At 38.1% G+C, this 25,309-nt stretch overlaps 1 protein-coding gene across 3 annotated transcripts in view; it reads right to left on the reverse strand.

The window, feature by feature from the left end:
* Window positions 1-23,708, reverse strand: part of adcy7 (adenylate cyclase 7) — a 99,558-nt gene extending 75,850 nt beyond the window's left edge. For all 3 annotated transcript variants that reach the window (XM_036584069.1, XM_036584070.1, XM_036584067.1), the window contains exons 1-2: window positions 23,486-23,708; window positions 711-815 (exon numbers count right to left, since the gene is read on the reverse strand). The gene's annotated coding sequence lies outside the window, so the exon portion shown is untranslated. The remainder of the gene's footprint in view (window positions 1-710; window positions 816-23,485) is intronic.
* Window positions 23,709-25,309: the final 1,601 nt, after the last annotated feature.

Raw genomic sequence — 25,309 nt, forward strand, 5'->3', positions numbered from 1 at the left:
CTAAAACTTTAACATAAGATTAGGTCTAATTTGCACCTGGAAAACAAAAGTCCACTCCAATTTTACTCACTTCCCCTGGACCTCTCCTTCTTACCTTTTCTCTCTCTCCCTCTCAACTGTCAACTGCCCCCATCCTCCACACCCCCGTCTCTGTGATCTCAAAGCACTCGTTGTGTGAGTGTTCGGGTGCCTGAGTGTTCAATTACGCTGTTTCAGCCGTGTGTGTGTGTGTGTGTGTGTGTGTGTGTGTGTGTGTGTGTGTGTGTGTGTGTATGTGGAGAGGCACCGGGCAAGCAGAGTGTATCCCATATGCTGTGTAACACACTTGTTCCTGTCTCTGTGGCTATGAGAGAGGAATGCAGAGCCAAAGGCTCACATCTCACAACCACTACACATGAAAAACGTGCTACTCTGCTGCCTGTAAGGACACACACACACACACACACACACACACACACACACACACACACAGCTGCACCTAAAAAGCCACAATCAAAGTGCTCCAACTGCAGTCACCATGAGCACAGCTAAGTAAAGCGCAATGTTATAGTTCTATGCAAAAGTTTAGTGCATCACAAGACACCCCACCATTGGCTTTTTAAATATACTGATTAAAATGCATTTCCATCTGTTCCCATCTACAAGTTATTGTACCTCAAACCAGTGGTTCACCACCTATTTTAGCAACAACTTCCTCCCTCTCCACTTACTTTGAAACACTCTAGAGTGGCCTCTTCATACGAGACTGGTTCTTCACATTTCGTCATGTGCCGGAGACATAGACTTCTTTGGTAGATTGGCTCTGCAGTCCACGTCTGTTGTAAACAAATGGTGCATCACTAGTTAGTATATCATGCACAGCGGTTACCAAACACAGCATTATTTGCCATAAATAAAGCAAACTTTGGGCTGAGAATGAGCTGTCAGATGTCTGCAGTTGTTATAAACGAAGCGACGTGTACTTTATAGGCATACAGTATATTTTTCTGTAGTTAGCCAACATTCACACAACCTTCGATACACAATTTTTAAAGTGAATTGCTTGCCTCAGAGCTGCATACTGCAGGCCAGGTGCACTGGTAAAAGAGACTCACTTGCCACTTCTTTGTGGCTTATATTGACAATAGGATATCACTGGGCTGGGAAAATTAACATAAAAGCAATTTTCAAAAACACATTATGAAATTATCTATCTAAGTCTCCAGTTCTCAGTACACCAGTCAAAATTCCTCCTCAGGTATGAGTTTTGTCAGAACCAATATAATGGTTTGCCACAAATAAGTATAGATAAGTATTAGCATAACACAGACACCAGACCAATGAGGCCTGGCTGAGGAACTGTCTGACTCTGTCAGCTTCATCAGACGGCATCACAGTCTCCCGGCCTTGTCTGCGCAACAAGCTATTACTTATAGCTTCAATATAGTGTGACTGCAATATTTTCCAAATTTCAGCAATGTCTGACAGTCAGAGGCACAAGTACATGGGACGCACGTATGAGACAAATTTGACAAAGCTGAAGTAGGCTCTTTATTTGACATTCCCGATCCGCCTTAAATGGTGCAACAGTTTCATCCAGGTGCTTGTACAGGTGCCAGAATGTTACTGCTGCCCTATTTAGGCTGGGATGGAACATTCTAACAAAAAAGCTGCACTGGTTTTGCCCGAAAGCAACACTGACATAGGTTTATCTATATATTGTTCAGTTTTACTTTTACCATCTTGCACAATAAACATATTTCATGTTTACTTTGGTTGTTAAATGGGTCTTATTAAAAAGTGAAGGGACATCCCACAATATGTCACTGTTAACCTACAAAAATAGGTTTACTTAAGCATTGAAAAGGTTTCTACTTAAAAATAAACATATACTGTAATAGACCAAAACAGATATTTTTTATTATACTGTAAAACTGTCACATTTTTTGATCAGTTTATTTTCTCTGCACTTGTTTTAAAGGCCATTTGCCACAAATTAAATAAACTGTGGGTGTGCTTGAGGGGGTGGATGGTGGTGTTTGCTGATGTTTAAAGGTTCTATCAGAAGAGAGAAAAATAAAGAAGACATCTGTAAAAGGCTGTAAAAGGATTAAATTAATAAGGAGGCACTATCACAGGAGACCCTTTCTCTCTTACACACACACACACACACACACACACACACACACACACACACGACACAGACAAGTCAGGAAGTCCATTAGTTGAATCCTCCTCTCAGTGACTTCCTGCAACCTACAGAAATTCTGACTTTTGCTTTCACTCCATCTCTCTCTTTATCTGTAACAACCATTTTCTCTCAGAAACGACCATCTGAAAGTAACCTTGAGATATTCACAAACGCGCACACACACACACGCACACGTGTGTAGGTGTGAGAATAGAAGGAGAGATGTGGTATTAAGCAGCCCATTTGTCTTTTCTTACCCTCTTGGCCCGACATTGTAACTTTGCCTGCTGAGTGTGAGACTGTGTGTTTCAGTGTGTGTGTGTGTGTGTGTGTGTGAGGGCTGTAGGTTGATTATTAGCTTAGGTGTAATGACAGTGCTGAAACAGAGCATTAGTCACCCACCTCTAACACACACACACACACACACACACACACACACACACACACACACACACACACACACACACTCTTGCTGCTCTTCGTAAGACCAGAGACTTTGCCAAGCTCTATAAAATAAAACCAAATCTTGATAGACTAAACGAGACAGATGGTTTCCCCACCTCTCTCACAAACACACACACTCTTTCTGTAAACCAACTCCCACTTGCTGCGACAGAATCTGCTTGTTTTGTTTATTTAGAAACTTATTAGCTCACATGGCATTATTTCTGGATTTACTGAAGTATTTTAAGAAACGTTGATAATATAAACACGCAGAGAGAAATGCTGCATTTTTCTTGGTAGAATCAAACACAGTTTACATTTCAACTTTTCTCCTGAAGGCTCACTTCATCATGTTGTGCGTCTGCTAGCGATGACTGATAAACACTTCAGATAGCAATACAGATAGTGAAACCTTGAATACCATCAGATACAGACATTTCTCTTTAAGAAGTACAAACCTTTAAAAAAAGAGCTGTTTTTAGTTGAAGCACTTCACATAAACACAGCATGTTTAAATCTGCATGTACTCAATTTTGTCAGGAGTAAAATTATAGTGTCGAATCAGTGCTTTCTGTTTGCTACCATGTTTTCTATCACTGTATAAAACACGCATGAGGCATTCTTTATTAGTGGATGCACTACAAGCTCATTTAAAACTCATGCAGCTAATTATTGTTTTATTTAATCGGAGTGATGATGAAGCACAATGGATGTGTGACTTATATTCCTACTTTTGTTTTCTTGTTCAAAATGATGACAAATTTGTGACAAACTAAATAAAAATCTTTGAATTTTTGGCTTTGTTAGAAATGTTTTAAATATCAAATGCATGCAACAATAGCATTCAGAAATTGCATCAATAAAGGAAAAGAGTAGATAAAGCAGCTGTCACTTTTTGGCAATGGCCTTATACATGAACATCTAAAAGTACATTATCATGTTCAAACTAATTAAACATTCTACTAAGTTATTTTTATTTATTTATTTATTTTTTTTTACAGGACTGAATCAGATTGATTCTGTTTTTCTATTTCCAATCCATAATACTCTGCTGATACTGGACCAATATCGATATCCAGGAATAGCAATACGCCACCTCTAGCATCTGCTGTAATGCTCTTTTAAAGCTTAAAGCGTATTAATAATAAGGACAAGTAGGGCTGGTATCAAAATTCAATACCTTTATGGTGCCAAACAAGTTACTACAATACTACAGAGTATTGAAAAATTCATTCAGTACTATATTTCAGAACTCAAGTAGTTGATCTCATCAGCATCCATGAGCCAATAAGCACACTTCTTCCTAGATTGCTGATTGGCTGTCTAAACTATTGCTTGGTCTGCAATCCCTTGCAGTCAGTAAATATACTCACTTATTGCATCTCTCTGGTTTAAGCTACACTTACTTTTGGCTTGTAATTCAAAAAAGTGCCATAGTGAAGTATCAGTACTTAAGTCCAAGTATCGGTATTGGTATCTGCATTAAAATGATACCCAGTCCTAGGGACAAGTAATGCACATTAGAATGTAAATTAATATGTAATACATTAGTCACTGCATGTCATTGCCAAATCTGAATAAGTGCATTACGCGCGCGTGTGATTAGACAAGTCAAGTACAAGCTGGCATGTACAGACAGGACATTCAAAGCCAAGCCCAGCATGTGCAATTTCCTCCACTCCCTACTTTCACCACACACTTTGTGTGAACAGCTTTCAAAATATACCAAGTCACGCTTTCCTTTTGTTTCTTTTGTTTGAGTTTGGGAATCTGGTATGCATTGGTGCACAAAGTACAGTGGCTAAGAGGCCTACATCTCTAGCCTAACTGTGGGCAACATAACTGTGTTTTATCCTTAACGTGACAAATTACGTGACAACACATAATATGTGCTTTTACTATCATCAGTAGTTAAAGAAGACTGACCATCAGCATATATCATTGCAAAAGAGTTTAATTAGTCCATATTAACTGGATTTAGTCCCAGCTCCCACAAGATTAGTCCCGCTCCCACCCACAGACCTGTATAACTGGTTTCCATTTGTATTGGTCATGACTGAAAATGACTGCCTCTATGCAGGTTTATTTTCGCATATTCACCTTTCTTAAGAGCACTTCCTGACAGCTGTGGCCGGCTGCTGTCTGAAGACTGCTGTTTCCATAGCCTACAAGAAAGAGACACTTCTAATTGGACTTAATGTAGCAAAGTATGTGAGACGTTAAACAAAACTTGGACTTGGAAGTTTTACTGCAGAAAACCCAAATATTCTGAAATCGCATAGTGTATCGGGAGACTCTCTTCAACTATCATAACATTATATTTTTGCGTTATCACCCACTCCTAGTCTAGCCTAATCAGTTTGTAACATTTCATGCATCCTACAGCTAAGCAGCATTCATTTAACGATTTTCAAAACAATATAGCCCCAGCAAAAACAGAGAAAGCTGCTCACAAAACACAGTCCTCCTGAATATTAAAATCAGATGAGTGATGTTCTAGGCCCTAGTCTACTTTAACAGTTCTTTAAAGAAAAAAAAAATTGCTAACAATCATTCTAACACACAGCACAAAGGAACACACACACAGTGTTTACACTAATGTCTCCTTCAGTCTGTATGAATAGCTTTAACTGAATTATTCTATTGCATCACTTTACCAGCATGTAGATGTTGCTTAACTGGAATTTTTGATATGTAGTAGTAATTCCCATCTTCTCGTTCAATAACACTATAGATTACTGCTGCAATGCAAGGAATGTTCTGGTTCACAAACTACTAATCACATTACTGAGCACCTCAGCATATTCGTCAGAGAAGAGCAAGTACTGCCATTTGTGCTTGCAAGTGCCAGACAGGCTGGTTGGTCGCATGGTGGAAGAAAGGAAGGAAGAAAGGAAGTGTGCAGCGTTTTCTCTCAAAGGACAACACAGAAAACAGTATCTTTCAAGACCCTTGACCTCACACTTAAACCTGAACAGGCATACCTTGCAGTGCTGAGGAATTCTGTCAATAGGAGAGCATTTAGATTTTAGATGTGATTTGCACAGTAGCACAACTATGTGTCTTGGTCAGTGCTTTTGCCTTTTTTTGCAACTGCCCAATGAGTGTTTATTAATATGTGTATCAAACCCAAATAACACTAAATAGTTGACGATTAACTTAGTCCAACTGGGTCCAATTTTACTCTTCACCAGTACATCTTCCGTCCAATAAAGTGTATACACTGACTATATTACACATGCTGAGATTTAAAATGATTCCATTCTATACAGTGAATGGGTGTACAAGTTTGCAGCAGCTTCTTATTCTACTACATATTACTGTTAATTAGTCCCAGTTTAAAAATGATGCAGCATTAGAAAATAAAAAAACAACTAATGTTAGTAAAAGGTAATGTAAAATTCAACCTATTAGCAGTGGCTTGGTGGGCTTTTAGATTAATCAATTAACTGAATATATAGTCAATAGAACAAGCAATTAGGCTTACTGAAATAACAGCGTACTGCAGCCCTTAGCAGACCCAGTGAATAATAAGGACTGAGAGCAGTCACATAAGAGCAGAAGATGGAACAGGCCATTTTCTGTGAGCAGACACTTGTATCAAGGCCAGCCGGAGACTTCTGCACAACCTAACCACACACCGTCCCATTTCCTTAGCAACCGTGACTCATTTCCCTAACAACACAGCAGACAGAGAGAGAGAGAGAGAGAGAGAGTGTGAGAGCGTGCAAGCACATGAACAAGAAAGCAAGAGAGAAAAACGTGATGTTAGATGACTCTGAGAAAATTATTTCTTTCCTATGGATTGTAGATTTCGTCCATACTGCAATTCATAGAACTAAATCCCAGAGAAACTCATCTTCACAATGCAGACACTCAGACACTCACCAGCCTTCAGAGAAGTGCAGTTATTATGTCACTGTCACCAAGGTTTACTGTTTCAAACATGTCCATTTACAGCCTGCTACTGTCAGAAAAAACACTGAGGCTCCGAAGGGAGGCAACTTCACACCAAGTTCTGCTGCTTCACCTCTCAAAAATGGAGGGAACAATGGAAACTATGCAAGGTTGGGCAAATACGTTCTTCACGTGTTTGAAGTACATAAAACAAATTTCTGCAGCTTTGTTTTCCAAAGCTTGGCTGAAAAACAGCGGCTGATCTTTTGCATCGTGAAATGAACCCTGCATTTCAGTTTTGGCTGCTCTCTTTTGCTCTCCTATATGTCTGTTCTCAACCTTTCATCACCACACAATTCCTTGGAAACAGAAACTCATTACAAGTGATTACACTCTCACATACAGAAGCATAACACACACATATAGACATGCACACACACACACAAACCAGAGACAAAGAAGAATATTCAATCTACACTTAACTGTGAAGGCTCACACAGGTACTGATATTTCAGTATTGTGACAGTGGTGTCCAAATGAGTAGAGATTTCAATACAGTATCAAAAAAGCAATTATAGAGGTATTCCACTGATTTTTCTGCATTATTAAATCTTTAACACATAAATACAGCAATTCCTAGTGGTTTAAGGTAAAATGTTCCGTTCTACATAAACTAACCAAAACTTACTGCCTCTAAACCTGCTGTTTACACTGGGTTTTCTGCAGATGGACAGAGAGCTCTCTTCACATAAAGACATCATTCCTGCAAATGCTGCTCTCCTGAACTGTCCTTCACTGGCACAGAAAAAGATTCGACACTTCATAGAACCTTATTACATGAAATGGGTACAAACGCCTGATTCCTGGAGGTTGTTTAATAACAGTATTACGTTTTGGCCTAAATATTTTTCTAAAATACATGCAAGAAGGGTACATGCAGGGTGCTGTAATGAAAAAGAAAAACTATTTACCATTATTTTACCATTATATGTATTACATATAAAAACTCAAGACATGTGCAGGTTCACTGGTTATTTTGCATTTACTAATCTGAGCCAAAATGATCTGCACATTTTTTTACACCCAGTACACACACAAAAAATGATCTGTGAGTTCCGTACATGAATCGACCAAATTACATGTCACATACACACATATATAGTGCAATTCACATATTCTTTGCACACAGCAATAATAATAATATGCAAGAACTTGAAAGAACTGAAACAATAACTGTTTACTATGTAAACTTGCCCACATATTTGAATACATACAGCACAATGACCATAAAGACCTCTTTTGAAAGGAGGAGTAGTCAAGATGGAATTAGATACCTTTACAAAACTAGCATCTGCAGTTCTGTATATACATAGGCAGAGTGAATGAGTGAGAGAGATAGGAAAAGAGACAGTAAAAGAGGCAGAGAGGCAGGGAGAGAGACACAGAAAGGGTCAGAAAGAGAGTAAGTGTGTCTTTCTATTCTATTTTTGCATAAGGAAATCATACAACACATGCAACTCTAAACTGTGTGTGTGGGAGTGTGTGCATGTGAGTGTTTTGGCTTGTGATGACTTTGATGAGGGCTTTTCACAGGGGCTGTGGGAGGGGAGGGGCAAAGAGGAAATGAAACAATTAAATGAACACAGAAGTGAAGAGCCTCTTCAGGCTCTCTCTCTCTGTGTAGAGTGTGAAAAAAAGAAAGAGAGAAAAAGAGAGAGAGGGAGAGAGAGTAATAGAATAACAGATAACAGATCCTGTTCAATCCTGCTTCATTAAGATGACGAGCTAAATATCCGGAGCTGCAGGACTATGCAGTCTAATTTTGGTGTTTTCTCCAACAGCTTAAGCATACAGATAATGGTATAAAACTACGTCACTGGCCTCGACACACAAAACCCTCCGAGTAGAATCAGGCACAAGAATGTCAGACCATTAAGATAAATCCATAAAACCTTTTTGTTTTAAGCTCCTTACATAACGTGCCATGACTGTCTGATTCTCTCCCCTTTTCAAGAGTACAAACATTTTTTGCTCTGCTGGTCATGGCTTGTTTGAAGGTGAAGAGCGCGCATACAGTCTCTCTTAAGTTCAACACACACACACACACACACACAGACAGATGCACACAGAGGTATAAAAGTGTAAAACAGGGAACATTCTACACGTGCCATAAGTCTGCATGCCTCTGTGTGCTTCTGTAGTTGCTGCTTTGCATTTTGCTTTGCACACTCCTGATCAGAATTGTAAATGAATAACTGATTAACCGTTAACCAACAAATAAACAATTGCTCTACCAAGGCCATCAGTAAAAAAAGCTACATTTTATTTTGTTTCCGATTAACAGCAGTTCCTATGTGAATAGGCCAGTTCATCATTCAAGTTGAGGAACATTCTGCTACATAGGTCTACAAAAAAGTGCATGGCTAAAAACAGTATTTTTCGGGATCACTTTTTGAGAGGACGGTAGTGACAGGTATCGTTAGGATTTTACCGACACCAATATCTATACAGATACTGCTTCTGAAACGAATACTTATCAATACTCTTATTGATACTTATCTCCATAATTTGGTGCAAAAAATAAAAGACATGGCATGAAAAGATGTAAAACATTCAAAAAGATTCAAAATAAAAGGATGTAAAACGGCTGTGGTCGGAAAATACTAGCCAACAACCATAAGACAATACAAAATTAGTTACCTATGGTTGCCAGAACAGCTCACACTAAGCTCAGGCTTAGGCTAGCAGTTAGCGAATTATGCTATGCTAGTTATCCAAATTTAATTCAGTACAGACTTAATATTACTACTTCCCCCAATAAGCTGATTTAGGCTATCAAATTGGTCTAATTATTAATTATTCTTTTAAGCTTCGTAGTTTAATGCTGATAGGATTTTTGGATAAGGTGATTTAAGCCAGACTATCCCACCTTGAGTTTTATGTAGGGAACTACCTATAAATAGTACATTTTGACTAGGCAAAGCAATTCTGAGGACGCAGGTGCAGTAGCAGCATGCTGTGCTGCTTCAGATTTATAGAATGTTGTATTTGTAAGTGTTTCATGGCTGAAATGGTCTGTAACATGGAGCTGGCTAAAAACTGGTCCATAACACCCCCCTTACACACAACTACGTTTTACATGTATTGCATTCAGCTGCATTATCAGTACATTTAGTAAAGTGAGCCCACATAGATATGTCAGCCCTTGAAGAAATGAAGCAGAAGTGGTTAAGCATGTTTTACTTGTTAATTTGTTTTTTTAGAAAATATCAAATACTCAAGACAATATAAAGAATAGAATTAGTTAACATTACAAATAGCCTAAAGTTACACGAAGAGCCACCCTGCTCCTCAGAGACTGAAAATAGTTACATTGTCAGAGCACGTATGCTTGCCATCGCCACTGTCCTACACATCCAGCTTCTTCAAATTTTTCCTTTCCACTTTAAATGGTGCCAGAGTGCCTCAGTGGCCTAAGCCGCCAGAATACAACTGCTGCAACATTTAAGGTGGAACGGGAAAATTCCAACAAGAAGCTGGTGAATAAAAAGCTGACTTAAACTTTGTGTGATTTAGGATATCAAAATGTCCTACCTGCATTTTTATGTAGAGCTCCATCTTTAAATATGCACTATGGTACGACATTTTGACAAGGTTCACCAGATCAACTATTCATCAGATCAAGTTCCCTACCAAAGCTAAACTTAGATTAACATTAATTATCAATGATAACTTCAGCATTGACATTATGTGTTTGCTCTTTGCTGTCTTACATTGATAATGTAAGATGTAAGTAATTAATGTAAGTAATTAATGTAAGTAACATTAATAAGACTGTGTTTGGACTAGTGGACAACAGCCGTGAATACTACAAAATTGCTTTTCTGACCTAAAATCAAATGGTGTTGTGTCACCTTGTTTCTGGAACACAGCCAGGTGACAGGAGAGTGTAGTGCACGTGTGTGTGATCATGTGCACGTACAGTGGTAAACGGATGGGGATGACTGGTAGTAAGAGATGCTTTGCTAAAGCAACTGGGCAAAACACATTGTTGTTTATGTTAACAAGAAGTAAAGATATTTTCAGTTCATTTTAAAACTGTGACAGGACAAATTAGACTATGGTGGAATACCACAGTCTAGGTAATTAAAAGGAAACACTGTACCATACTGAAAGCAAACATTCTCTGGCAATAAGACAGACAACTAATTTGACCATGTTCTCCAAAAGAAAGTTTTAGGAACTCAAATATGAGAGTGTAAACTTATAGAGAAGGTAGTGGTGGACAGCTTTCTAGAGCCACTGAGGTACACTGAGCCAGAGCCAGCCCAAGTCATAGCATTTGTTTATATTAACTTGGGCCAGCGATGAGCAGTAAATATAAAAGTTTAGAACTTTAGAATATAAAACTTTCAGTAGTTCATCATTATATATTACATATTACATATAGTCAAAACTGTTTTTTTACGTTGGATATGTACATTGGATAATACAGTTTCCCATTTCCTTATTACAAATCCCATTTACTTTATATATGCGCTTATGTCTGACTCCACCTACCAGAACTACACCCCACAGTCCATTAAAGGAACACTTTTTAATATCACAGTGCATTTACACAGAACTTAATTGATGTGTGCGCTCATTAGCGTGCCTATATCATTTACTTTACAATGGCTTTGAGCATAGCTCAGCCAGTTAGCTTTTAAATGTGCAAGGGTCTGGTTTAGAACTGACAGCAGTTAGTTTTGACTTCACAGTGTGTTCGGCTGAGTGGCACTCTATGAGTGCCAACAGCTCCTAATAAAAGCACTCCACCATATTCGCTTGTAACCTAGCAACAACTATCAGCCATTAAAATAAAGTACCAGTCACAACTTTATTACAAGTAACAAGCATGTCAAAAAATAAATAAATAAATAAATAAATAAATATATAAATAAATAAATAAAAAGAACTATAACGACAGCAAGCGACCCAAAAAACCTGAAGATTTAACGGCCACCTGTTAAAAATGAATGTATGATGTTCCACCTTCAACACTGCTGTTAAGCCAGATGCCTTTAGCCAAAACACAGTTAAATTAGCCAACACGGATAAGGAGAAACTAATCCATGAGGTAGAGAAAGGTGAGCAATATGAACATTTCTCTAATTTTATAACTGCATTGTGGTATATACTTTTCAGTAAGTAGTATTATGTTCTTAATCTGTGCTGAGCTTCTGATACTGCTTTTACACACATGTAAAGTGTGTAGCTAGGTCTCTCAACTATTAGTAGGTAAGTTCTTTTTTTTGTTTGTTTTGTATTGATGAACAGGACTGACGGTTCCAGTGTTGACATCCTAAAGTTTTTGCATGGTGATACTTCATTCAGATGTCTTGCACCAGCACTAAATCTGAGCCATTTTTCTTCAAAAAATGTATATAAACTTTCTGAGTAATTTGTTTGTGTCATAATTGCCCCAAAATCTAATAACAAAAATGGATAATTGGTATAATCAGTGGTGTGTAATAGCATAACATACAAGGTTGTGCTTTAAAACCACAGCACAGTAGTGCCAATACCTCAAGGTACAGCACTCCCTCTCATGTATTATTGAGTAATATCAATGGGTAGCATTCTGAATTTTAGGCTTATTGGTGAACAATGATCGCCAACTGATGAAGGTCCATTATTGGTCAAAAGAATTTGCCAAATTCTTATCTCTGCTCTTGATGGAGCTTTTCTATGCTGTAGTGTCCTTCACAAAAGAGAACTTTGTCCATGGTGAGAAAACTGTCATCACTCTTGCCGGCATTACAGATTATTAAATGTGGTGAAAGCTAACGGTGCTGGTGATAATAAATCTGAAACGCACAGACTGCAGAAGTGAATCACGTGAGAGAGGCATTACAGCCCATAATCATAATTACAGTGTGTGTGTGTGTCAGGGGGGTATGTCTAATAACACCAGGCTGGAAAAGACAGCTGCATGAGGACAGATATTGATATGTCAACACTGACGAATCCAGGCTTTGATGTCATGTTTATTAATTTGGGATTTTTCCTTTCATTGATAACAGTAGCTTCCTGATAAAACAGCCTATGAAATATTACACCACTGATAATGGCATGTAATATAATGAGAGCTCAGGCAAACCTTATTCAGATCTGGATCGATAATCTGTCTGTCTGCAAAACAAACGATGCAGACGACCCAATTAAGAGATGACATACAACCAGAGAGCAGCTCTGGCCGGTCCACACAGCAGATCTGCATTACTCTGAGGACGCTACAGCATCTCTGAGGCTTTTGGGTATAGTTCAATAGGTCGGTTATGGATTCCTGATTAATTACTCAATGTATGAGTCTTTACATAACAATCAACAATAACAATCATTCAGTAATAAGCTCAATGTTCATATAAACTGTGATACATACTGCGATATTCAACATGCAATCAATACGCACACACACACACACACACACACGCACACGCACGCACAGGCACACGCACACGCACGCACACACACGCACACACAAAATATCTTCACTGCATTTTAGATATCTAACAAATCTGTGATTTGTATATGACACATCTCTGGTTTCACAAGCTCCTACTACAATGTTACCAGAGGTGGGAGATACAGCAAAAATGCCATCTTAAATATTTTAAAATACTTTTCACAATATATGATATTTATTTTTTTCTGACATACAATAAATTGGAACAAACAACGTAGTGTCATATTTGAAAAATACTATCAACAATCATTTATATTCAACATTACACTATACTACACTATCCCATGATACATCCAGTTATGAACTAATTATGCTCTTTTTCAAACATGCAGTTGTGAAGTGTTTTTTTAGTACTGGCAATATCCATGATATGCTCAGAAAAAAACACATTGTCATATTGTGACGTGATTTATTAAGATAAAAACAATTATTGCCCAGCTCTAGTTTTTACTGCTGTTTTAGTGTATTATTGATCTGAGCACCTTCATAGCTCATGGTGAAAGGTGCAATGTTATACTTTCATATTCTTATGTATTAACTAGAGTACCAAGAGTCTGCCATTACCTAAAGTGCCTTCAAAGAAGTTATCTTTTCAAAGGCAGAAATCTCCAAAATGCATAACCACCCAAAATTATTGTTATCAAAAAATGACAGAGAACACTACTTGTATGTACATTCAGTGTGATAAAAGGTTAAGTAATTATTGTGACACTGCACATCGGCACAAGCCTAGTTATTTAGCTTTCTGGACTGAGATTAAGACATTAAAACAAATGGCTTCCAGAATACAGATACTGTAGGAAGTCCCACTTTACTCTAGTGTCTCCTTGCGACTCCTTTTAAAAAGGGGTTGTTTCCTGTCTTTATGTTAAACAATACAGAAAGGCATTCAAAGGAAGGTAAGGGTGGTCTTCAACAAAGTGCTATGTGTAGCTCATACACACACACCCACACATGCATGCACACTTGGTCCTCATAATACTGAACGGATGAACAAAGACTCAATTTTCTTCTCCATTTATCACACAAAAGCTTGAAGAGCTGACAACTACACGATCAGACAGGAGGAGAGGAGCCTAAAGCCATCTTCACGTATAAGCACTGATACTTAACGCAATACTGACTTAAGCAGTAGTAAAAAACAAACAAACACTAGTTGAGGGAGAGTTTTAAAAAAAAAAAAAAAGCATGAGGTCACAAAATCTCCAAGTACTGATTTCCACGTAGAAAAGCAGAGGAATTTCTTGGTGCATCTATTAGTATTGGAACTGAACTTTTTGGGATCCTTCATTGAAAATAAAATGCTAAAGCTGCAAAGTGAGACACATGACCAACAGAACAGAATTAAGATATACTTAACAAATGAAAGAGAAACTAAATGTAAATGACAAACGGAACGCAGAACGGAAAAAACAGATTCCTCACAAATATATTCAAGCAGAAGAGAAAGCATTATAATTTGAAAGAACTCAGAGGAGTAGACAAAAGATTCCTTCAACTGTGAAAATCGTACAGTAGCTCCCAACTGACAATAGATACAGCTTAAACTCAAATAAACAAAAATTACTCAAGTCTGTTCTCTAAATGTCTTATAGCATCATGTCAGAAGTCACAACTTTTGTTGTTTTAATTATTTCTTTTATTTCGTTTTCTTTATTTACATTTATTTGCTGCAACCCAACTGATAAAACAGCATCCAATAAAAAAGCACCCAATTCACATTCTGTTTGTCATATAAAGATATGACTGTGAAAGTTAACAACAGCTGAAATAACTGTGGTCAGCTCAAATAACTACAATCAGGCAATTAAGCAATGTTAACCAATTACATAACTACTTATGCTGTCTGGCTGTTGCAAAATGTTTATCAAGTTGCAGTTTGGTGGCATAATGAATTATCCCAAGTTGTTTCATGCAACAAGAAACTATTAATGTACAAAACAAGTAAGGTGAAAAAATTGAATTCGATTCTTGATTTGATTCGGTCATTCCAACAAATTCCTGAGCTGAATGTTTTAGAAGCAGTGCTTTCACTTTGCACTGCATTCTAGAACTTCAAGAGCTAGAACTCTTCAGAACGGCAAATTGCTCGGTTGCGCAACACCCAGACTTTAAATATGACGACAGGGCAGGCCAAGCCACACATCTAAAATAGCCTGGCACATCTAACAATAGGGAGCAGAGTGCAAGGCGGCTGCAACTACAAAGGCTGAGCTGCTGAGGGAGGCGGCAAAACCAACCTTTCAATTGGCAGATGGAGTTCTTTTGTTCTAGCAGCAATCAAGCTGCACTTAATCAACTGTCTAATAACTCAACACATTCGTCCCCTCTCTCACTAAGCATAATGCTGTTGCTGCATGGGTGGCATTTTAAGAGCACAACAACCTTCACAGGACACACACTGCATAGAAACTCAGTCTTTCTCTCTTTGTCATGGGGGAAAAGCAGGTAAAGGCGTGGGAAACAGCAGAAAAAGTCACTCAAGCAACAAATGCCCCGAGACCCAAAATAATAAAGAGCAAGCAATCTGACTAAATCTATGAAAGGCAATAATGGCACTACTCCCAGTAATTTTATTACTGCATACTTTGTTTTTATGTTAGTTGGCTATACAATAAGGCCGGCATGATGGTAAATCAAAAACACATTTGCGTTGTTTTCATTTTAGAGGAAAGGTCTTCACTACTGACAAATTGTTAGCAAAATCATAAAAGCAGCAAGGGAATGATTTTAACCCTCAAGCACCAATAGCTGCAAAAATGTCACTTGTAAATGTAAAAACCTCAAACTATACTTAATTTTAACTGAATTGCAACAAAAGACACCACACTCTGCACTTTGTATTGACCTAAACAAAATAGCATCGTAACAAAATGACATTTTAAATAAAGTAAAACAAACTGCATTGTCCTATGCACCAATTTTATTCTTAAACTTTAAAATAATGTTCAAACATAAATCCCTTTATTTTTAACTCTAATAAATGTCTAACATACAGGAGAAGGTGGTTCAATGCCTCAGTTTAAACATTGTATAAAAAGATGCGTTGCATAATGTTAATAAAACCCTGTTCTGATTCATATGTAAGTGTTGAGTAGGGCTGAACAATCAAATGAAAATATCTAATTGTAATTGTTGTGACCAATATTGCCATTGTGAATTTAAATGCAATTCATGTCTATATAAAGCTCCAGGCCTTGGTTTTTCACCAGAACCACCAGTACACTCTTTTTGCAGACATTGAACATAATGTGTCAAATAGCCAGTTCACAATCTGTGTTATTAGGTTAAATTTCTCAACGTAAAACTTAAGACAATGATGAATAATGTGAGATTTAATTAAAGTTGCAGCATTTGTTCTCTTTCATATTGCGATTTCGATATAACAACAATTAATCCTTCAACCCTAGTGTTGAGTCATCAGTGCATAACACTGTGTGGATTTAATGGTAAGTGCTGTTGACAAAAAACCTTGCAGCTGAAAGCTTACAAAATTTTTCCAAAATGTGCAAACATGTACGTAAGTAGCCACTGTTCAAAACTCTGCTGAAAGTAGACCGTGAGGGTGGACCAAACTATGACGGAATGTTTTGGGCATAGTTTTTTTATACACATGCAGAACATGCTGGCACGCGTTTATGTAGATGTCCATCTCTGACAGTCACTGGGCTTGAAGTATCAAAAAATCCCAACAGACTTTAATGAGGCAAGCATCCTAATGATGTACAAACAACACCTTATAAGTATCAAAATACACACACACACACACACACACACACACACACACACACACACACACACACAATGTATATAATGTTTCATTTTTGGAACATAGTCTTCTACAGACAGATGTGATCTCATAACGAGAACATCTGTGGACAATCATAAGAAATTTTGGGCTAAAAATGGGTGGGAATGTACACTTAATAGGGTGTAAACAAACCAAGTATGAAATTTCTAAACCAATCCAAGCCCTTGTGAAGGCACAGCTCAAAGTAGGAGGCAATACTGCAATCGTGCACTTGATGCAAAACAAATCTGATGTTGCAAACAAGATCTATCAAAAAATACAAACAGGTTTGTGTTATAGAAATGGGCTCATAGACACAAAATGTCTCAGAGTAAGAGTGCTGGTTGAAAATCGGTCACCTCCATCCCCACCTATTCAGTCATATTTTCATCTGAAGATAAAAAAAAGCAAAAATGAGTAGTGCTCTGTGAATACTAGGGATTTCTAGCCTGCATCATAAGAAAGGGGTCAAGATGTTACTCGTTCTGTTAAAGCATTGCATTACCATTACCATACAAGGTAAAGCAATCAACCGTGGGAAGCCACAATGTAGTGTAGTTTTATGGAGGTTTTTCACATTGCATGGTTATGGTCCTGAGCTTAAGATTTCAACTTCAGGAGACTCTAATTTATCCCTAGAGTGACCTCTAAGGTTTCTCACACACACACACACACACACACACACACACACACACACCACATGATGCGGTATCAGTCACATGGAATAGCAAGGTACAGCAGAGTTGGATTATGAAACTAGGTGGTAACATGCGTCAGCCTGTTATTACAGACTGTCTTAGAAAAAACAGACATCATGCAGTTTCATCATCTTCAAAACCCTCAGTTATAACCTGTAACCTGTGTTCTATATGTTAGGGGTGAGTAAAAATATTTTAATAGGTTTTATGATTATATTTTAATGATATTATTTCCATGATCAACTGCATCACAATATACCTTTCTGAGTATATCACAGGTATTGTCAGAACTTGTATCATAAAGACTTTCAAGATTTAGGCCAATCCACCATTTGCCAAATAATGATTGACACACCTCACAGCCAGTCACAATCATCTCTAAGCACTACTTACTCCATTGAGCAAAGAAAGACATGGGTGACGACAGTCTGTCCCAACTTTATGCAATTGGTCTGAAAGTCCGAACCATCCAGAAAAAGTGTTATCACACCGCAAAAAACCAAATCATGGTTCAGTTTGATCTGGACCAAGACCACCTCTTTTGGTCGGACCAAATTTCAGTCCTTCGGTCCGAACCATGGCAACTTTCACTCCTGCTCTTTTGGTTAAGACCAAACTGAAAAGTTTGAAGATCCAGACCAAAGAAGGTAGGTGTGAAAGCACCCTATGACTCCATGTTTTTGCCCTGTCTAAGGTGAAATCTCCACACAAGCAGAATGCCCTGTCACACAAGCGTGAGAAAGTCAAGCAGACCAAAGCAGAGCGTCCATAACAGTGGCTTCTCACACAGAACATCTAAACCCAAACAGCGGGACAGGTGTGAGAGACTGAAGGCAGCAGTGATAGCAGGAAGTTACTCCCTCAAAATAAAATTCATTCCATTTGTGTGTGTGTGTGTGTATGTAAGGGGGACTGTTTCTGGTATATTCAACCATACAGACATCACATGTGGACCTCAAGGGAAAATATATAATCCAAAAAAAATATGAGCCTTTTAAGAGATAAGGACTTCAGCAATCCTGAGCTGGTTAAGGGACAGGCAACCAGGGCGTGTGTGTACAGTGAGGTGAATTTGGCTGAGGTAGAAGAGTGCGTCAGCAGATTTGCTGCATAATAATAGATTCGTCCTTCTTCAAAGGCTTCAGCAAACACACAGCTATGTCCACACAATGTAGCCTTATGATGAAGTTCGGCTGTTTTCACACCTGGTTCTGCTGGAGCCGAATTTCCGGAATTTTCTCTGCTTTTTTAACAAAAAAAATCTAAATTAACAGAGTCCTTCTGTAAGCTACACGGAAGCACCTGTAGAGTTTGTACTTCATTTTTGCCAGTAGCAAAGTTTAAAAGTAAACATGTTGAGTCTACTTCATATGGGTGTCCTTTGAAGCTGCACGTTACACTGATCCAGGAACAGCCTTCCCTACGTATAACTAAGCCCTGCGTAGATCAAATCTGCTCACAGATCCGCAGAAAGAAGCACTTTTCAGAAATAGATGGCTCTCTGTCCGGACCCATAACACTGTGAAATCAATCAACTCACTGTCGTAATAAAACTACACACCAAGTTCGCCTGCTCATGAATTCCTATGTGCTGTGTCTAGATGTCTGCATGCTGGTTTTTGCAGATGCTTCAAAAAAAGGGAAAAAAACTAAAACAAATTAAAAGGCTTGAAATAATCCCACATACAAGCACACACTTTAGTGCATGCCTGCAGTGCACAAGAACGTATGTACAGGAAAAAACAGGCAGATTTGGCTCCTATCTGAAAACTGTTGCCACTCACTTACTTTATTAAGTTACACTACATTCATGGAGTTTAGGTTTCATTTTCAATCCATACTAGCACTCAATATTAATCTATCACTTAGCTATCTCCCTGTCTCATCTGTTAATGAGTGAATTCATCTGCCAATTCACCTCTCCAAGAGCCTAAGAGCAATGTTGCCTACCTTATATTACTGCAGTCTCTTTACTCTTATAACTAACATTTAATAGTCCAATTAATATGTAGTCTAATGTTCTCTCATCCTACTCATTCTTGCTGCATTTGTTTTTACTCTGCTTTGGCCAGGTCAGATATAGAGGGTGAGACTCTTTGACCCCTTCAGGCCTCAAAAAGACAACAGGCTTTCCCTTCTAAATGAAAAACAAACACTTTATGAAACAAGATGCTCTGTTCAACTTCAGACATCTATAGAGAGTCCTTATCTTGGAAAGTTATGAAGAAAACTGGCCTTAAAATGTAATAGCACTAAAGCAATTCTTCACATGGTTTTAATGACATTACACACAATTAATGAATATAATTTCTTTACATTAATATCACTGTCACATATGACTTCCTCCCTGTTTTCTACTTGCATGCATTGCACTAGAGATTTTTTTGGTGCATGTGTCCCAGTAAGATGTATTCACCCGTTCTGCCAAAGCTGATGGATTCATCACAGGACAGACACCCCACTAACGATTTCACTTTCACTCCAGCTTCTCCACACCCACTACTGCATCAATAGTCATCCAAAATCAGAACACAGTGGCATGGAGTTATACGAAGACAGCTAACCAATCTTCCTCAAAATTTGTATCTGAACTTGCACTTTGTTTCTGAGTAATCTTCCACTTTGTCTTGCTGGATTTGCATGACAGATCAAGTTAGGACATAATATTTGTATCCTTGTGGGCAGCATTTTCTACTGTAAATGTGTTTCAATAGATCAGGGGTGCCAATTCCTGCTCTTTGAGGTCTACCACCCTGCACAGTTTAGCTCCAAACCTAATCTAACAGCTGATCCAGGTTATGAAGGCTTGCAGGGGTATCTGCAAATTAGAGAAGGTCAGCTCGATCTGAACTCTCCAGGACCAGAATTGGCCACACTTGCTCTGTTTCCTAACGCATGACAGTAAGGCCGCTGTTAAAGGTGAGCTCAATTTCACAGGAAATCACCTTTTTAGACGATGTTGAAATTACACACTCCAATATTTTTTGACTTTTTGATTCATGAACAACGCTGTACTGTAGTCTTCTCCATCTGTCAGATGATGTAAATGGGGAGCACAAAGGTCATCATGACAAATAATTAATGACAAAACAATTTTTCATCATTGATGTTATCAATAATGCCGATAATTAGTTTCAGCCCTGTTCTAAACCACATCGACAAGTCTGTGCAGCCTTAACGAAGAGCTGGATGCAGTTTGAAAGGAGTTATGCAGATTTAGATTTTGGTGACAATTGACTTCTGGTATTTGTTACCAGCGTTAGCCTCGTACCTGCAGCGCTAAACTAAAGGAGCAAAATTTGGATACCAAACATGTCTTGGCTGAGCAACTACATCTGGAGTGAGTGGAAAATTGTTTGAGTTATATTTCCTGCTGAACCACTTCTAGCTAGCTCCTTCACGCTAATGTTGCATGGGTACTCACGACCACTACACAACCTTCAAAGAACCACGTCTACTTTCACAAATACCAATGTGTGACGTTGCGCAATGGAAAACAGACATATGTACTCAGCCAGGGTATAGTTCTGGATTGGGATTAATATCTTGAAGAAAAGCAATATTAGATATTAGCTTTTCTTCATTTTTTTTGTATCCCTAATAAAATGTAAATCTAGAACACTAACCTACATAGACAGCAATCTATCACGTCAAGCCACTTTTACCGTTTGCATTCTTTCAAAATAGTTCATATATTTTCGCATTTGATGAGTAAATGGATTAAGACTCCTAGATCTTCAGTTGAGGATATATAAAAGTTCGAGAAGCCAGTTGAGAGTCTGCTGTGCACAGGCTCTCCAGCCCCTCGTGCTTTCATGTTATGTGTCTGAGAAGAAATCTTTGAGCCTCAGTTTGCTCGGAGCACACAGCTGAAGATAAGATAACCCTGCTCTAAGATTTCCCCTAGCCTGCATTCTCACTAAAATACCCATTTCCTGTGCTGAAGCTAACAAGGGAAATATTAGTTTAGACAGAAGACAGACCACAGTTATTGACATCAGTGATATCATAGCTTGCCTTGGCTCAGTGACGCACAAGAAACTGCTACAATACTCAGAGCTTTTCCAAGTGATGCAGCTAATGAATAACCAAACAAGTGTGATTCTAAGAGTGCCTCATGGAAATGCAGAGACCTATTTGTACGGGTAAAAGCCTTTACTGCCTGCTGTAGGCCAGAAAAAGTTACTCATCGAAAGGAACTTTTGTCATTTTAAAAGTTTTTCTATTGCTGGGTTTAAAGGAAGTGTGTGATAATTTCAATACAGTATCAAAAAAATAAAGATTTAAAACAGTATAGTGCATATACACCTTTATTGCTGATGCACTCCACAGTCTCTTCAGAGTGTCTCTAAGCTGCCGTCTACAGAAGAGACCACTGTCAACGATCAAAATGAAGCATCTGGGTGCATTTTAGACGTAGGCAATATTACATATCTATAGTTATTGTGATAAATTGTCACATTACATCACAATATGCTTTTTTGAGCATATTGTGAATAGTCATTGCTTAAAGTCCTGTACAAGTGCACGTTTTATTAGACAGAGAGCAGAATTACTCTTGTTTAACTGAATTCAGTGCAAAGCAGAATGTGAATCATTAAATGAAAATAACTGTATGGTTTTTGATAGCAACACTACTTTTTTATTGTCTGTTCCAACTTATAAAACCTCAGTAAAACAAAATATTGTAATGAATATTGTTAATTGTGAAAATATTTTGAAGTATCATATGTTTTTCCCATAACCTGCATGCATAGTGCATCCTATATACTCTTACACTGTTTACGGCTGAGTAGCAGTTCTATAAATCACTATTTTGCCATCTTTTGTTTTAAGATAAACATGTGTGTAGAGACATATTTCAATGCATAAAAATATCAGAACATCAAAAATCAAATCGATTCTCTAAATCTAAAATCTTATCTAACATCAAAACGGGTATCGTTACACCCCTGATGAACAACATGTCAGCAGGTAACAAGATAAGACAGTCATAGCTATTAGCAAATGAAAAAAAGTGATTCTACCAATCACTTCTGACATTTAACATTTTAGTCTGTGTTAAAAAAAAAAAAACTCTTAACTGACCACAGTTGACCAGGTTCATAGAAAACTGAACTTCCGTCACTTATTTTTTATTCATTTATTAAGTGTTTATTAAATGTGGTGTGTAAAAATTGTTTCAAATGTACTGTTCACTACCCAGTCCACATATAAAAAACCAAGCTGCAACCCCAGCCCATCACAAAAACCAACATAAATTTACAAATATCCACCTCTTCAGCCCACAGCAGTTCAGTTACACCTAGTCATGCTGCAGGTGTGAAGAGTGTTTGAGCTCGGACTCGGACTTTTTAAATGTGGCACAATACAGAGCAGCCAATCATCGGCCAGTCATTTGCATATATTACTCTTCATGGAACTCTAACAAAAACAGTCGGTTTAATTCTAAAAGACAGAGACAGACTGGAAAATGTCATTATAAATATTTAATGTCATCATAAATATTCACGAACGTTATAAGTGGACGTCAAGAGTGGGGAGAGTGCAAAAACATGTATGATATGGGCCCTTTAATCATGTTACGCCGCTGCTTCGACTGAAGAGGACAGTTGGCCAAGTTTAGGCTGAAGAAGTAGGCAGGGGAAAAAAGGGAACCGCTCGGTTTCATCACTGTTGTGGTGAGGAAGCTGTAGTGTTCGCTAAAAACTAACAAAAACCTTTTCTAACAAACGTAGGAAAATTAACCTACTTTAACTCGACCGGCTCCAAACTCGGACTACATTCTCTCTCTCTCTCTCTGTGATAGTCTGAGAATGTGAGCGAGTCGAGGCTGAAATCAGCAGTTTATTCGGAAGCTCGTGGTTCTAATGTTCCCGTTCCACCTTAAACGGTGCAGCAGTTACACTCTGAACGGGAAAATTAGAAGAAGCTGGCGGCTGAACTGCAGCTTCGTATGAGTGAGTGAGTGAGCTCACCTGAAGGCTCGAGCCGTAGACGGAGTGAGTAAAACAGCTCCTTCTTCTTCTTCACATTTCTTCAGTCTCTCCTTCACTCAAACTCTTCCAGTCCGGTTCGGTTCCTCACAGAAACATGTTTTTTTTCCACCTCCTGCTCTCACACTAGCTCCTCTTCACACACTCACAGTTCCGCTCGACGAGCTCAGCGCGCGCAAACCAACAGGCAGCTGAACTGCGCTGAACTGAATGTGACCGTGCAGCATCCGCGCGCGCGCTCGACCCCGTACGCTGGAGGCGCGTTCACGTCAGAACAAACTCTCAACCCTGTGTAGTCTTACTACAGCAGACTGGAGGCGTTTATACACGTATATTTTGTGTAATATATCAAATTATATTGTCCTGATACATTTGAAGATGTATATGATTGTTATATTGACATTTGTCAGATGTAATGAGCGAATGACCTGTTAACTGTGTTCAGCTGAGCTGATATTCTGTGAAGAAACAGACTAACAGTCCTGTTTACGCGCTGTAGAGATGGATTTGTATTGTTCCATCAATTGAACAACTTTTCTTTCTACTCAATGATATTTGCGCAAAAAGGAATCAAATTTTTACTCGTGTTTTAGTCGTAGGTTTTTATTTGACTCACGCTGTTTCTTGCTGTTACTGGATGGTAGTTTTCGTTGTGGAATTCTTCTGTTAATGTTTCATGAGAAATGAACTTCATAACACTACAGTACAACATTCTCAACATTACTTTGGCTCTCATCACCTGCTTCAGTCCCACTACCATCTCACAAAATATGCAAAAATCTCACCATATCCCAATAACAAAATCTTGGAAATTTGACTATGAAGTGATTTTCAGTTAAAGTATGTAATTTGCCACAAGACAAATGCAGGAGTTAATACCTGATCATTACATTGGTTTATCAGTCCACTCAGGCTCTAGCAGAGCTCAGAACCACTGAGATTAATAACTGATCATCACATTGGTGTATCAGTCTACTCAGGCTTTAGCAGAGCTCAGTAAGACTGAGATTCATAACTAATCGTCATACTGGTTTATCAGTCTACTCAGGCTTTAGCAGGAACTTCAGTGTTTGTAAAGAAGCTGTTTTTTGAGTTCTTCTTTAGAGTAAATCTTTACATGCTGTGGACTGATGTTTAAGGTAGTTAATAAACATTGTGTTTTTTTTTGGGTTTTTTTTAAAGATGGTATATATATATTTTTTAAATGTAGTGGGTAAGTATTCTAAAAGACCTCTCCTAAAAATGTAAAAAACTATTCTGAATACTGTCTTTTGGACCGAGTACAGATACTTCATTTCTGTATTCTGAATATGTTCCCAATGCCTGTATTCTGTTACATCCCAACCCTGTTTAGTCATAAGCATATTTAGTCTCTTTTTCATTTGTTAGGTTTAATTTCACCCAATTCAGTTGGTTCAGCTCCTGGACTGATTTGCTGGTGCTCACATCTTCTGCTTTTGAGCTTTAGCATTTTATTTTACAGCAAAAGGATCCAAAATGAGCAACTTCAGTTCCTACGCTAGCAGATGTTAAGAAGTTTCACTGCAGTCCTACAGTAAAGTTTTGGACTTGATATTTTTAAAACACTGCTTTTACTTCTAGATTAGTCATTATTTTATTAAATTATACTTTTCTTGATTATGGTTTTAGACTGTCAACCTGTGAACATTACTTCAAAACTCTAAAGCATTGTAAATCAAGCACTATATCAGTTAAAAAAATCTGATGAAAACATGCTTTCCTGGAGAACTGTAGATCTCTGAATTCCCTTCATTTCTCCACACGGTTTTAATGTTTTTGATGTAT

The sequence above is a fragment of the Colossoma macropomum genome, unplaced genomic scaffold, assembly GCF_904425465.1.
Source record: "Colossoma macropomum unplaced genomic scaffold, Colossoma_macropomum, whole genome shotgun sequence".
In the NCBI taxonomy this organism is placed as follows: Eukaryota; Metazoa; Chordata; class Actinopteri; order Characiformes; family Serrasalmidae; genus Colossoma; species Colossoma macropomum.